This window comes from Takifugu flavidus, chromosome 12 (assembly GCF_003711565.1).
Source record: "Takifugu flavidus isolate HTHZ2018 chromosome 12, ASM371156v2, whole genome shotgun sequence".
NCBI lineage: Eukaryota > Metazoa > Chordata > Actinopteri > Tetraodontiformes > Tetraodontidae > Takifugu > Takifugu flavidus.
Genome location: NC_079531.1, coordinates 5,431,227 through 5,445,748, shown reverse-complemented (window position 1 = coordinate 5,445,748; position 14,522 = coordinate 5,431,227). Strand labels below are relative to the sequence as shown.

The following is a 14,522-nucleotide window of genomic DNA, read 5'->3' as shown; positions in this document are numbered from 1 at the left end:
AGGGCTCTGACTGGCTTCAGTGAAAGTGTTGTAATGCTAACACCCCCTCTACTTAAGAAAGGATAATCACTGTCAAACAACTGCTTTCCCTCTGCCCCCTCCCGCTCCCCCTCTGCATTGCTCCGGGGTTTTCAGAGTGCCCTGGCTGGCATAAATAGACGACGGCGTCTCCTCTGCCTGGTAAACAAGCTGGCTTATCCGTCTCCTCATTTCACCCACTTTGGATATTCTCCCAAGATGAGCAGATTCAGACGCTTCGTGCAGACGAGCGTTTATCTGATCAAGCCGCAGTCCTAATTACTTCTAAAAGCAACCGCTGTGTTTGTGTGCTTGCATTAATGGATGAGGGAGCAGCAGATTTGCAGTGAGGGCCTGAGAGTACTACTTTATCTGTTATCAACGGCGATGATAAGACTGTCAGTCAGGGTGCACCCATGGAAATGTGCAAAAACACTCACCAATGTGCTGCATCTTGAAACGGATCTCAGGAGACTTTACTTTAAGGTGCTCGTTTAAGGATTTGCTGATGGAAACGCTCATATTTTGATTCATCTTTGAGCTTTTTCACAATGCAGAAGGTCTAAATAGACTAGGAATTAATCAAGGCCCCAATGCAAGATTAGTAACCTTCCATGACTCGACTCCACTTGGTTCCATCCCACCTTGGGTTAATTTGACGAACACATTCAATCACAGCTTCATTTCTTGATTTCCAGTCTTTGTAAGCTCGGTGTAACTGTTCGTTATCGTCTTGAACAAATTAATTAAGCGCTTGGATACCTCTTAAGCATGAGACACACTGTTTTTCTTTTTTGAGACATGAAAATCATCCAAATTCATGTCAGCCACGGCTGGAAAAAGCTGTGCTGTCCATTCTTTCAATACAACGACAGTTAAATAGGCATTATTAAAACCCCCCTGCCCATTCATCTATCTGGGGGAATATGCTCTTCTCTAATGAATATTTAACCTTCAGTACTGAAAGTTCATTCACTCATAATGATGAGGTTAAATCTTGAATTAAGGAGCTTAGGGTCTATATTTTCTTTCTTATGAATAACCTCTTTGTGAAATAGACACCCTCTCATGTAACCAGGGGTTCCTTCCTAATAGGGAAACATTAATCTAGCCAATATTTATTCTAACTATTTGATTATAAGATCAGCTCTGATCTGTTTTTATCTCATTAAACATTAGTTGAGCAGTGCTCGAGACATTTCTGAACTCTTAATTTGCAAGTACAGCCACTGAACTACATTGACTTGTCAAGAAAACAGCGGAGGAACAGGGACGTCATTACCAGCAGAAGAAGAAGTGACAGCGGGGTTAAATGAGCCCAGCGGCAGGTATGACATCTTCCTCTCCCTGCATCTTCTCAGCCACAGCAATCACCTAATAGCAGTGCAGTTAATCAGCGCAGACAACATCGTATGGTCATCCATTTCAGATGCTCTCTGCTGGGATGTGACCTGAATTTCGAAAATGTCAAAAATAAAGACAAAAGTGAAGCCTCCTGCAGCAGTGAGTGTGTCGCGCCAACAGGGGATGATTTAATTTTGCTTGTTAAGGGGGGGGAGGGAAAAGCAGCGTGTTGCACTTTCTCTTGACGGCAGAGTTATTTAAATTTTTGCTGCACAAAATCTAATTTACTTCTTGTTACGGGGTTTGAAAGGGACGGCGCCGAACAGTTTCTATATCCTGTGTTATTAAAAAAGCGCCGCGCCGAAAAAAGATGCAGACAAATACTGCATAAAGGAAACAGCTGATGGATCCGGCAACCTTGTTGAGATGTCTTTTTTTAGTCTCTGTCTCCAACACACTTAGTGAGATTAGAAGGAGAGCGCTTGTTATCTCTGCTCGCCGCTTTTACAACACTGGAATCTCAATGCAGGACCACACTGGGAGCAACAGACACGGGGACCTTTTCATCAAACAAACTGCATTCATGGACGAAGAGCTAGAAACATATTTGGAGACTTTACAGTTGGAAAGCAGCATATAAAAACAAAATCCTAAAGGTAACATTTGTGCTGAATGGGCAAATGAGACAATGCGGGGAGCTCCAAATACACTCTGGTAGGCGGAAAATCCTCCACCAAAAACTGACTAAGAGGGATTATGATCTCACCATTGGGGAGAAAGCGATGGCTAAGATTGATTGTGTACCATCCTTTCCCCCAAAAAAGTTTTTTTCCCGGCCGCCCACATATTCCATTTTTCATGAAACAAAAACTCTCAAGACAATACATTTGTTGCTGTGCTAACGCTCCGGGCTAGCGCGTACCAGCCGGCTGCTGTTATGTGGCGACAGTCTTAGGGTGTGTTAAGTTCTGAACGTTCTGACCCGCCAAATGTTATCTTGTTAATGCTGCTGTTAATGCAAGAGTGTAAAAAGCACAGAGAATAAAAGGAACGCAGGCGATCAGCTATCGGTCTCATCCATCTCCCGACACCAGAGCAACGTAAATGATATCTCGCTGGACCCGGCTGATGGTTCGAGCGCATCAGCCTCGCCAGGCTTTGTAGATCTCATTTGATTCTCCGCGCCGATAGCAGACGCGGGGATGCGCGACCGCACTTATTCGAACAGATTGAGATCAAACGCCCTCGTCCTTCTGGTCCCGTTTCTGGGCTCATCTTGTGCAACACCAGCATCCCTGATTCACCCGCCGAAACGCAGGGGGGCCGGAAACCCCATCCCCATCAAAACGAGGGTGAAATAAGTTTTTCCAATCTCTCTGCCTAAGATCTGATTGCGTTGATAGAAAATGCGACATGTCATTTCAGTTCCCGGGGCTGAAAAAGCGTTTAGACATTGAAGGCTAGTTTATTTAGACGCGGACAAGCTGCACGAATGGTCGCATCATTACCTTAACATGTGTCACCTATCACGGTGCAGCCAAGGACGACAGCATTAATGTTTAAATCGCAATATTGAATGCAGGGGCTTCTCATCCATGCATGATGAGCACATTCCCTCCGCCGCAGCGCCACGGTTTATTATCTTCAACTAGGTCCCTGAAGAAGAGACCGTGCTATTGATTATTTAAATATGTTTCATGTTTTTGGGCGTTAAATCTTTAAAGCCTTTTCTCACCAAAACTCAGCAACTTACTCTAAATTCTTCCTAGATGAACCAAAACTGCTGTCGGTGTGTGTGTGTGTGTGTGTCACATGTTTATTTCAGTCTGCACATTTTTGCTCTGTGCTGTCTTGATGGGATGAGGCACAATTTGAAGTGGCTGACAGGATCAGTTGGCAGCTTGGCTGCGAACAGCCAGAACAGCGGAAAAAGAATGTTTTAAGATAAGGAAAGGAACAATACAAATGTCTGACTGAACCTGCGCCTATAAAGATGCAGGTACGAGGCCGTTTGCAGCTGGAGTGACGGTTAATGTGCAAATGCTGTTGTAATTTATTAATGTGCGGCAGATAAATATTCATTCGTGCCCCTTTGATGAAATATTATTAACATCTGCTAAATCTTTTACTAGACGCCTTTGTTCTTCAGCACAGTCGTTCCAGGAATTTTGTCAACAAATCACACGTCTTGAGAAATGAGAGCCTATAGAAACGCGTTCATGTGTGGAGACAGAAGACCTTTGTCCCCCCCAGTCAGTGTCCCATATGGTCTAGCGGTCAGGATTCCTGGTTTTCACCCAGGCGGCCCGGGTTCGACTCCCGGTATGGGAACGATACCTTTTGGTATTTAGGGGACTTGGCTGGGACATTTCTGGAGCACTGCCAGGTTTCTCTGTCATCATCCCCTAAGTTCAACACCCCAAGCTCAACATGCACATGGCCAGAAGCACTAATTGACCCTCTTAAATAAAATTTGTCTCAAGAAACACTGGCATAGTTAACCCTCCCCCCCGCCCCCCTTTTCATACCAGCTCGGTCCTGCTCAAGGTTTCCTCCTGTTAAAAGAGCGTTTCTCTTAACAGACATTATAAATGAAGCTGAATTTCATTTCTGCCCTAAAGCTTCGCATCTGGTGTAGAAGTTGAAGCATCTTGTCAGCTGCGTGACGCCTCGTAAAACGACAAAAAGGGGTGAAGGACGGGGGGGTGGTTACGGAGCAGAGATTCATCCTGTTCGTCCCCATTTAACCCGGGAAGAAAAGCTCGTATTTGACTCTATTGACGCCATCAAAGGCTCAACCTTATCAAATGTTGGCTGTATCCTGCAGGCCGTGTTAAAATCAGAGTTTGGCAGCAGCCACCCCCCCTTCCATTATAAGATGATTTCATTTTTTTTTGCCCGTGGTTCTTCATTAATAAGTAATGTCTGGCTGTAATTAAAGTTGCAGACAGAGTCTTTATGCTTATTGTTTCTGCCATTCACAGCAGCTGCTTGTTCATATTCAGGTCCGGTCCTCTTGTGGAGAGTCCCTGTTGGTTCCTCCGTGTCAACATCTGACAGTCTCGTCCTCACACCTGTCATGAGACTTGTTGCAGAGGCAGAGCAACTCTCTCTGCGCTGCATCTTAAAGCGTGACGGCGGCGGTAGGGGAGACACACTATATCACGGACGATGTTCTTCTTTTCTCCTCCACTCAGCCTTTTCCGTGTTTATCAGACTGATATCTGGGGGCCACAGTAGCACGGCTCATGGAGATAGTGAAGGTGCCGCTGGACTCGGCTTATCAGGCCCCGCAGGCCGCCATCTTCAGGAGTTTTTGGAGTAAGTGTCTGCACCCTCCTCCAGCTGGACCTCCTCCTTTTTAAGTGATGCATTTGCAAGCAGCTTTTTATTCCAACTATTGTCAGATTTACTCTGCTGAAAACACCCCCAACTAGGTTCTGTAGCCTTTTAGTCTGACATGCAGCAAAGGAGCCTATTATTCAGTGCTTTTAACCTGAAATGCACCATTGGAGGCATAAATCCTCAGGCATGCTTGCATTTATCTAAACCATCCCATTGGTTGGTATTCACACAGAACTCCTTCCACACAGTTTAATGAATGCTAATAAATCACTGCGATCGTGGAAAAACCTGTAAGAGCTGAGCAGGATTTATGGAAAAAGTTCCAGGCCGATAACTGGGGAAAATAGCTGTCAGAGGTGACAGAAGCTTCCCAGGTTCAACAATTGTTGCCATTTGGAGGCTGTCGGATTCAGGGGGAAGGAATGCACATATCCAAATAACAAGCAAAATAGTGACAGTCCAGTGGTACCATGACAGTGACAGTACCAGTGGTAGGCTTTTCCAGACCCGTGTCCGGCTGGGCCCGAGCTGTCTGCCTTCCTTTGTGACTGGCAACAGAGCGACGGGCCGAGCGGCTGCGCATTAAGCAACAAGCTGCTGACAGCGTGTCAGGGGACACTTAAGCGACTCCCACAGGTGCACTTCACTTTGCTTTTATGCCGCTGTCGTTCTTTTGTTTCTCTTGAAAGACCAGCTTTAATTAGTGCGCCCGAAACACGTTGGGCTGCTTGTTGATGTGCATTACCGAAAAACTTCAAATTCCTTTAATTAGTTCTTTGGTTGTCTGAAATGACGAGCGATGGTTGGACTTAACATTAATGCAGAGGTGAACTTTTGGATCAGCACAGCAAATTAGATAAAAGCACTTATTTTGCGGCATCCCACAATAATAGGCAGAAATAATGGCAAAAGCATTACTGCGATAATACTTTGAGAATGGACTTTCATTTGAGCAAAAAAGGAGAAAGTGATTTGGAATCGTTAAACTGGCGGCATCACTTTGGTATTTTCGCACAACTCCGGCATCTTAAATCGGTTTATTCCACTTCAGATGTCCTCAAGGAATGGAGAATTTCCTGAGTCGGGGATTTATCTTTATCCCACCAAAGGTTAACATCAGCCGCTTAATTTCCTGAGGGGCGAGCGCGTTAAAGTTGCAATAACAATAGCGTGAACTTTACAAAAGGGTTGTGCGTGTAATCACTTTAATATAAGTATTAAATGAGAATGACACAAGGTCTGGACTGGAGGCTCCGGTGCCACTGACTCAGCGGCGTGGACCAGGCGCTGCCATTCCCTGCAGCTGTCTGGCAACATTCCAGAATCTTTCGAGTGTCTATTGACAGTTTACACCCCACAGCCTGTCAATGCAAGTCGGCGCTCCGGGTTCCTTTCTTATTAATTACATGTAAAATACACTTGCTAGAGTTCACTCTTGGGCGTGCAAGTGTGAGGGGAAAATACGCTTAACGTTACAGCGAAAGAGAAATGCCTGATCTTCCCCGTCATTACTAATATACAAACTGCAGTTTTGATATCTAATAACACGCTTACGTGAGCAGCATCGCACTTGTCCCTGCCAGAACACTGTATTAGCGCGATGTGTTGACAGTATTCTCTAGAGATTATTTTAGGTTGCACGCAGAGCGAGCCGATGTCAGGTGATAATTATTTCAGCAGCGGTTGGGCCGCGTTGTGGGGGAGTTTGACGCACGCCAGGACCAGGCCGAAAGCTCCGTCCCTGTGTCAGGCGCTTCACTTGAACCTTTGCTTTAAGCGTAGCAAATATTCACTTCTGGAGAATGGAACAGGAGTGCATTCTGGGGGATTTGCGGTAATGCGTTTGGCTTTCCCTCCCACTGAGAGACCGCTGATCAAAGGAGAGGGAAAGGAGCACAAGCAGGCTGTGGAGGTTCTCGTCTCGGAGTGAATTAATTAGCATTGGAAGAAATTGCGCAGGTATTCGGTACGCTAGTCTATGCCATTCGAAGCTATATGCTAACGCAAGTTTAAGGGCTGTTGAAAATGCTAATGTGAGGACGAATGACCTCATACCCTGCGCTCTCTAAAAGGTTATCTTTTTCTTTCTGTGTCAATTAGAAAGGTCTGGTGGAATGTTCATAGTCATTAAGATAAAAAAGGAAAATCTAATCTTAAGGTGACAGAGGCGAGCATGTAGATATCGTTCTTCAGCAGCCATTTGATCCAAAATCTTCTGTATCATTCTTAACAGTCATGATTACGCCACAGCAGCCGTATCGAATCCAGCCAGGATAACATCGTAATGTGGAAGAAGCTAGATTTACTCGCAGTTCTGGCACAAGGCCAGCTTAAACCCATTTTTGCTGAATTCAATTTGGCATTAGGCCTGAGAACAACTGCCTGTGGAGGGATGTTGGCTGTCTTTCCACAGGGCTCCTATTGGGATGCGTTTTGTGCAGATGATTTCCGACCACAAAATGGAAAAAAGGGAATACTTTCTTTTTACTAATTTTGTAAATTAAGTGCAGCAACTTTTAGCAAGAAGGTTGTTGGTTTAATCCTGGACCAATTGCAGACTTTGCATGTTCTCCCCTGGATTGTGTGGGTTTTCAGTCGGTACTTCCGGTACTTCTAAATTTCCATCGGGTGTGCTGTGACCTGTCCAGGGTGCACGTCGCCCAGTAACAGGCGGCAGCCTTGATTCGTGGTGCTCGGGAGGACGGAGCAGAAGTTTCCGCAGGAGAGAAAACATAATTTCATGCTCAGGAATTCAGAAATGATTTGTGGCGGATACTCGGAGGAATTCTATTCATAGCGACAGAAAAAACAGACAGAAGTGACATATCCATTATGTCTGCCCGGGGTGGGAAAGTGACCTTTGAAAACATCATGTTCCTGCACGCTGATTAAAACCAGGAGCACAAACATCTCTTTTAATCAATCAACTGTCTCGGCTGTTTGGAGGCCTAACTCACCTGGAAAACTGGATTAACTTGGAGCTGCGAAAAAATAAAAAGCTATACCCTATAATTCATTTTGCAGGTAACTGTGTTTACTCGGAGGCGTTCTGCACTGTAAATCCTGTTCTATCCAGAGGAACGTTGGAGGACACGGAGAGCACAAACAAAGTGAACCAGCCCACCGGTATGAGGCTGCGGCGAGGAGATGGAAGCACTAATGGATCCCAGAGAGTTCCCCTCCAGGAGCTGCAAAAGTTCTCCTTTAATTGACATTTTCATAGAAGTCTTTGGGTTTCCGGGTGCGCAGAGTCCCTCCTTTTGAGACCGCGTAAGATGACTCTGACCGACAATTAAGAGAGAATCAGTCCAAGCGGGATCTCCTGCGTTTAATCAGCTGTCGTGGCGCCGGAGCCAAGAGGTAATTTGACTAGACACACATCACAGCATGCATGCTAACGACCGCGCGCTTCCTTCCTTCGGCCTGGCGAACAGCCGGCTGAAAACAGTCTCGATCTTTACGTCATTCGGCCTCCTGTCCGCCTCTTTTGCGTGAAGCGGCTGGCGTGTCCGACCTGAAAAAGGCCGCGGCTTTCTCGCCGGACGCTCTATCATGCCAGGAAAGATTCCCCGGCCACCCCTCCAACCCCCCCCCCCCGCCGCCGCCACCGCCGCCGCGGAGCTGCAGATAACAGGATGATTCATAGCCTTTCAAAGGAGGTCACAGCTTCCTGTGCTTTAACGGCTGGAATTTGGGATTCCCTCAGTGCACGCGGCGAAGGGCGCCGAGCCAGGCATCGCGGTTGGCATGCAGAATCATCGGCGCTGCAGATAAGCAGCAAAACCTCACAACTCGCTCTCTCGAACGGAAATGGATCTTATGTTAGAATTTTGCTCAAGCTTTATTTATTAAATACTGGAAGCACGCGCCCTAAAAAAACACGGGAAGGTTGAATGGCGGCGTTTCTCTCCCTTCTCCCTCTTAATTACTGGACAAGAGTGAGAGCAGAGCTCCTGATTGCTGCTGCTGCCTCGTGACTGCAGCTGAAACCCAGAGCCTCCTTGCTGTCCAAGATAATGAAAGTGGCCAGGATCTGGACAGAGTTTAACCCATCCTTCCCGTTGAACCCGATCCGGGTTTTAAAGATCATCACCGAGGACAGACGAGCAGTGAGCTCTCATTCCTGCGCATTATGACACATGTAATAAACAGACACGACTGTTAATTAAAGTACCATCTTACTGGGACCGTTAATGCCTCCCGGCGGCGGTGCAACATATTATTGGCAAATTAAAAATGATGTGCAATCATTTGTATGAACCGCGCAGATAGATTAGCATTCACAGGAAGGAAGCCGCAATAATATATATCGTATCAAATGCAAATAGACGACCAAAGGCATGACAGGGTGTCGGACGCGTCTCCGTCTACTTTTGAAGGACACAAAGTTCTGATTAGGAGGCTGCTTTCAGGCAGCTTCACACCAGTCAGAGAAGTGAAACTACTGCATCAAAATGTCATCTTATCTGATTAACTGAGGGAAGGGTTCACCCGTGCGTCACAGAAGTGCCCCGGCAGGCGTAATTGGTTTGTAACTCTTCAGACTGTCATCACACGGAGAGGTCTTGTGGCACGGACGCGTGCACACGCTTATTCACCACATCGATGCCAGATTTAGGAAAATAAGGAGAAGTGCGGATGATTCGCTCCAATCAGGCCTTAATTGTCATCCCTCGCCCTTCCCGTCCCGGCGAGGCTGGAAGTTGACACAATATTTGAATCTATCGGACACTTTGGGCACAAGCAGCCAGATAACGGCGACCTTCACACCGCCGCTACACGGAAAAGTTGAAGTGTTTGGAGATAAGCTCTGAGGGAAATATTGAGCTGGACTGAAAACACCTCCACAGCGGGTCGGAGCTCAGGTTTGTAGACATTCCCGCGTTTAATCCTGGACCGAAAAAAACAAACCTAGCAGCAGTGTCCAAAATATCACTTTGATGACGGTTCAAGGCCCCTTCTATATTTTTCACAAATCAAACAGCTGGAATTGAGCCTTATCTCAACATTTCAATTAACGTTTGTTTTAAAGCGTCTGCCGGAGTGTCGCTCTGCTGGGAAAAATACCTCCCTTTTAACAGGAAGAACCCTTGAGCAGGACCAGGCTCATACCCTCCTGCTCCTAGTGAAGATGCAGAACTAAAGCTGAATGGGTCAGTGGGGTCAGAGGTCAACACGCAATACCTGAGAAACCCAAAACAACACGAGCAAAAGCTGACGTTTGAGAGTGAGAGCGGAGGAGAGGGGAAGAGCGGACGACAAGGTCCGTCCATCCCAAACCCATCATGGCACTCGCTTTGTGTGCCGCTGTGCTGGAGATTAATGTCCCGCGAGGCCCTGGGAGCCCGCCATGATTGAGAGGCTTCACAGCCGTCTTCCTCAGCGGCGAGACCGGTTCATCAGATCCAGGGGTTCGGTACCGTTGTCGCCGGCAACAGGTCTCAAATTTAAACCTGCATGAACTGCAACAAACTGTCTGCTTTCTGTCAGAGACTGCACACGTGGGGGTGTGAAAAGTTACGCCTGCCGTGTTTGATGTCAATAAAGGTCGTAGTAAACAGTGAACCTTAATTTTGTGCATTTTCTGTTCGCAATATTGGGCGTTTTATTAAAAACTGCGTCTCCTACGTCTTCTTCTGGGTAAATGAATAGAAGTGTGCGTATTTGCAGAGAACCACTTTTTACACCTTATTATCTAGCAATAAAATCGCGGGAGCGTGACGGCGCCTCTGAACACGTGTCCCCCGTCGCCGCAGCAATCACAACTCCTTTGATTTCTGGGAAAATGTAATTTAGTTTGACAAAAGGTTTGTCGTCCTCGAACATAACGTATACAGCTAATAATGCGATGCAGTAATCTGCCGATCCTTTGAGGTCGTGCTGAGGATGCTGCTCCAGAGGACTTTATAACATTCTGACCATCGTGAACCTGTAAATAATTAATGCCGATTGATGTTCTGTTTGAGTGTAAAGTAATAAAACTACATCATTCTCTCTGGTGAAGACATAAGCAGACGATGCTTTCCTCTGGCGCTGGACTTTTCTTTTTCTTTTTCTATCAGAAATGTTCTGAAGGGAACTCGTGAAGGCATTTTTTATAATTGCGTTTTATCGCACTATTTACTCACCTCTCTGACCTCGGAATTGAAGTGCCGAGAACGGCGTTCCGCGTTTGGGTGCAGGTGAATGCCGTAAGGAGGGAAGCTAGCATGCAGCTGAGACTTTTTAGGTGGAAAGTCACCTGGAAATAATAGAGCACATTTTGAAACTACATGGTAAAAAACTTTAGTATAAAAAGGTCACTCCCACTCAGGGTAGCATAAGAATGTGGTTTTCCTGCCACTTTCCCTCTGAAGATGCATTATTTATCCAGGAAAATGCCCAGCGCCGGTAGACTTGGATACATCCACTGTGGGAATGTCGAAAAAACAAAGCTGGCGACAGTGTGAATGGGCACATCTGAGCTTCACAAGTGCTCAGGAACGGATCATTTGAAACGCAGTAAAAGAACATTTGTCGCCACCGGTCTTGTCTGACCACAGCAGTGAGAAAACTGCTGAACCGGGCCCATGGTCCAGAACATAATAAGAGCAACGCCGCCATTTGTCCGTGTAAAATTTTAGAGTCGTGGCTCTCAAGTGTAAGGCCGATGCTTTATTCTGCCAGCTAACTCAGATTCTATTTAACACTCCATTATGCTGAACAACAATCAATAGCACAGGCGAATAAACCATTAAGTCTCTGCAGAACACAGTAAAAGACTCAGTGATAATGTTCTGCACCAGCCAGCAGCCAACCAGGCTGGATCATGGCTGCACGTTGATATTGCCTTTGTTGCACTGAATTAGAGCTGCGTTCTGCCCGTCAGATCAGAACCCAAATGTCAGACAGCACAGTTTGACCACAGAACCATGCTGCACCCCACCAGGTTACCTTCTTCTAGTTTACGTCGGGAAGAAAAAGGCAAATGACAACAAGGAAATATTGGAGGGTAGAAATAACATTTCTCAGGCCTCACCGCCGCCATTTATGGGTTTTTCTGGACTGAAAAGGTTCCGAGCTTTCCTTTCCTGCGGAGTAAAATCAGATAAAAATCTTCTTTATATACTTGGGAATGGAATTTTGTCCTCTAAACTGCGCTTTTTACAGTGTGACATTAGATTCTGCTTTGTTGCTTCCCGAGGTTCCAGTCCCCCTCAGTGAATCTTCCTCCTGCCGTGGAAAAGCCCAGAAATCCTCCGGGAACCGGCCGACACGTCCTCCGACAGAGATCTTCCTTCAACTGATTTAAACCCAAATGAATTTGTGCTCTTCGCATCCGCTTCGGCACTGAATTCGAGTTCGATCGGGTATTAACGGGCAGATGCTAAACTGTGAAGGAAAAACGTGAGGCGTCTGTCTGCTGTGGCGTTTATGTGTCGTGCGTTTTTGTAGCTTCTGTATTTCGGCGTCAGATGGAGGCGAAAGCGAGGAGCCGACAAGCTAACAACATCATTCAATATTCTGTCTCCCCGCAGAGGGGGGAGACGCCACTGTTTTCCGGCCTCTGTGTACACGGGTTATGGGGGGAGTACGTGTCGAGCTGTGTCTGATAAGGTTGGTGGTTATCAGTCAAGCCGCCTTTGAGCAACCTTATCCACTCACTGGAGGGTACAACCAGTCTGGAACCACTTCACTGCAGCACACTTTCTCTGAAAATGCAGCTCACATGTCCAGATTTCTGTTCTCCTCCCTGTGGGTGGTGTTTTTTGGTCCAAGGTAATCATCAATTTGAACATATATTGACTTTATTTACAAATGACTCTTCCGCGATGGTACATGACACCCGTGTTTGCTTCAAAAATGATTCGAAATCTCTGTGAATAAATCAAGAATTGGTGCTCACGCTGCACCGGCCATTAAAATTTCACAGAATATGAAATCTGTCTCAGCGTGTTCTTATTTAAAATAAATGATATGTTGAAAACACCACTTACTCGCCTCCATCAGCTCAGAGGTCTTACTTTATTGATTGTGTTGTAGGTCTAAGTTGAGCCAAAACAAGGGCTCCAACAGAGCGGCTGTTTTTTGCTGTTTGTCTTTTGTTGTTTGGTCTGTAAGAACACCTTGCTGTGATTTATTTTATTCTTTTGTTCGGGTTCCAGATGGACACGTAACCGTCGCTGTAATATTTGTTTAATCCGAGTGAAATGTTGCTTTACGTTTCCTCCTTTGCCTCTTGCAGCCGTCGCTGCTGTGATGTCGGCATCTGAAAACGCCTGTTTTACATTCACGCCGTCTCTTCTTTGCAATTATGTAAATTTGATGCGGTTTGGACGTCCAAAAAAGAGCTCATACATCTATAAAAATGTTGTTTGAATGCTTCCTTGTTATTGAATGGTTGTTGCGGGACAAATAGGCTTCCTATGGAGAACATTAAATCGCTGTCTAAAAGAACTTTTACAGCTAACTTCAGCCTTTAAACAGCGTGAGCAGGTGCCGTGTGGAGGTAATGTGTGTTATTAATTAACTGATATTGTCAATAAAAGGGAAAAAAACACAGGATTTTGGGTCTGAACTAATAATGGAAACGGAGTCATCATCCTTTTATTTTTTCGAGGCCACAGGAAATAAGGAAGGCGAGTTGGAGGATGAAGAGAAGGTGAGAGAGGAGCTCCTGGACTGAGATGTGAAACATAAGCCAAATATCTGAAGGACGAACTGCATGATGGGAAACAACAATTAGACAACAATCTTAAAACATCAAAAAAAGGAGCTAAAAAAGGCCCAAAAAATCCAAAAAGCTGGAGGAAGTCGTGGTGAAAGAGGATCATTAGAGATAAAAGTCACACTGGAAACATCTAGAAAAAAAAACCCTCAATGTAACACAAAAAGAGCAAAAAGTGGAAATGGAATGAAATCAGCCGGAGGGAGAAATGCTATCTGGAGGACCAGGAGGCAAGTGGAGACGTGTTTTCCATGAACAAAAAGATTCCCCGAAAATGCCACCCCCCCCCCCCCACACACACACACACACATTGGACGGATTTATCTGATGATGGAGGGCTGTTAATAACGCGTTGTGCTCATTTGTCCGTCTTTTGATTATACCTCTCAATAAAAGCTAATCACAGGAACAATGATGTCATGTTAAGAGGCGCATGCTAACCACTGAAACCCAAACACGCACGTGTTAGCGCACCTTACCCGTCGCTCGTTATATAAGGCGCTTCATTGGAGCACTGATGGCGTCACGGCATCAAAATGGTGCCCGCCGGCTTCGGAGCGATGCCCGAGGATACTTCAGCAGACACACCAGGCGATCTGCATTTCAAAGGCGCCGCGGCTACTTCCTGAGACGGTGGGGGGGCATCCTGCTGAGAGGACATTATCACATCGCCGTGAAAGCGCTGGGATGTAAATACGACATGTACATTAGTGATTTTAGGGGGTGGGATGACAAACATCCACCGTGTAGGTGGTGAAATCGCTCTCAATCGTGACCTCTACCTCCTTTTCTCCGTTTGTCCCCGTCTGGCGGAGCCTAATTATGACGAGATGCTCGGCTAGCCGCAGCAAAACATGACAAATGCACCAATTATTTCAAAGATTCCGGCTCCAAACTTCAGTTAGACGGATCTATTTCAGAGGCGGCCGCGTCCTTATCTCATTTGTACATTTTCGGCGTGACGCGCTGATAAACGCAGCGGCGTAATTAGCCACAGAGGACAGAAGTTATGGGCCATAATTCATCATTCATGCAATTACATGTGTTTTAGACCTTTTGCACATGATGCATGTGTTTCCCGCCACCCGTGGCAAAAGCTCAATTTAAT

General features: G+C 46.0%; 1 non-coding gene across 1 annotated transcript; it reads left to right on the top strand.

The window, feature by feature from the left end:
* Nucleotides 1–3,621: 3,621 nt before the first annotated feature.
* On the top strand, nt 3,622–3,693 carry trnae-uuc (transfer RNA glutamic acid (anticodon UUC)). Its single transcript has one exon. It is a non-coding gene; the product is annotated as a tRNA-Glu (tRNA).
* Nucleotides 3,694–14,522: the final 10,829 nt, after the last annotated feature.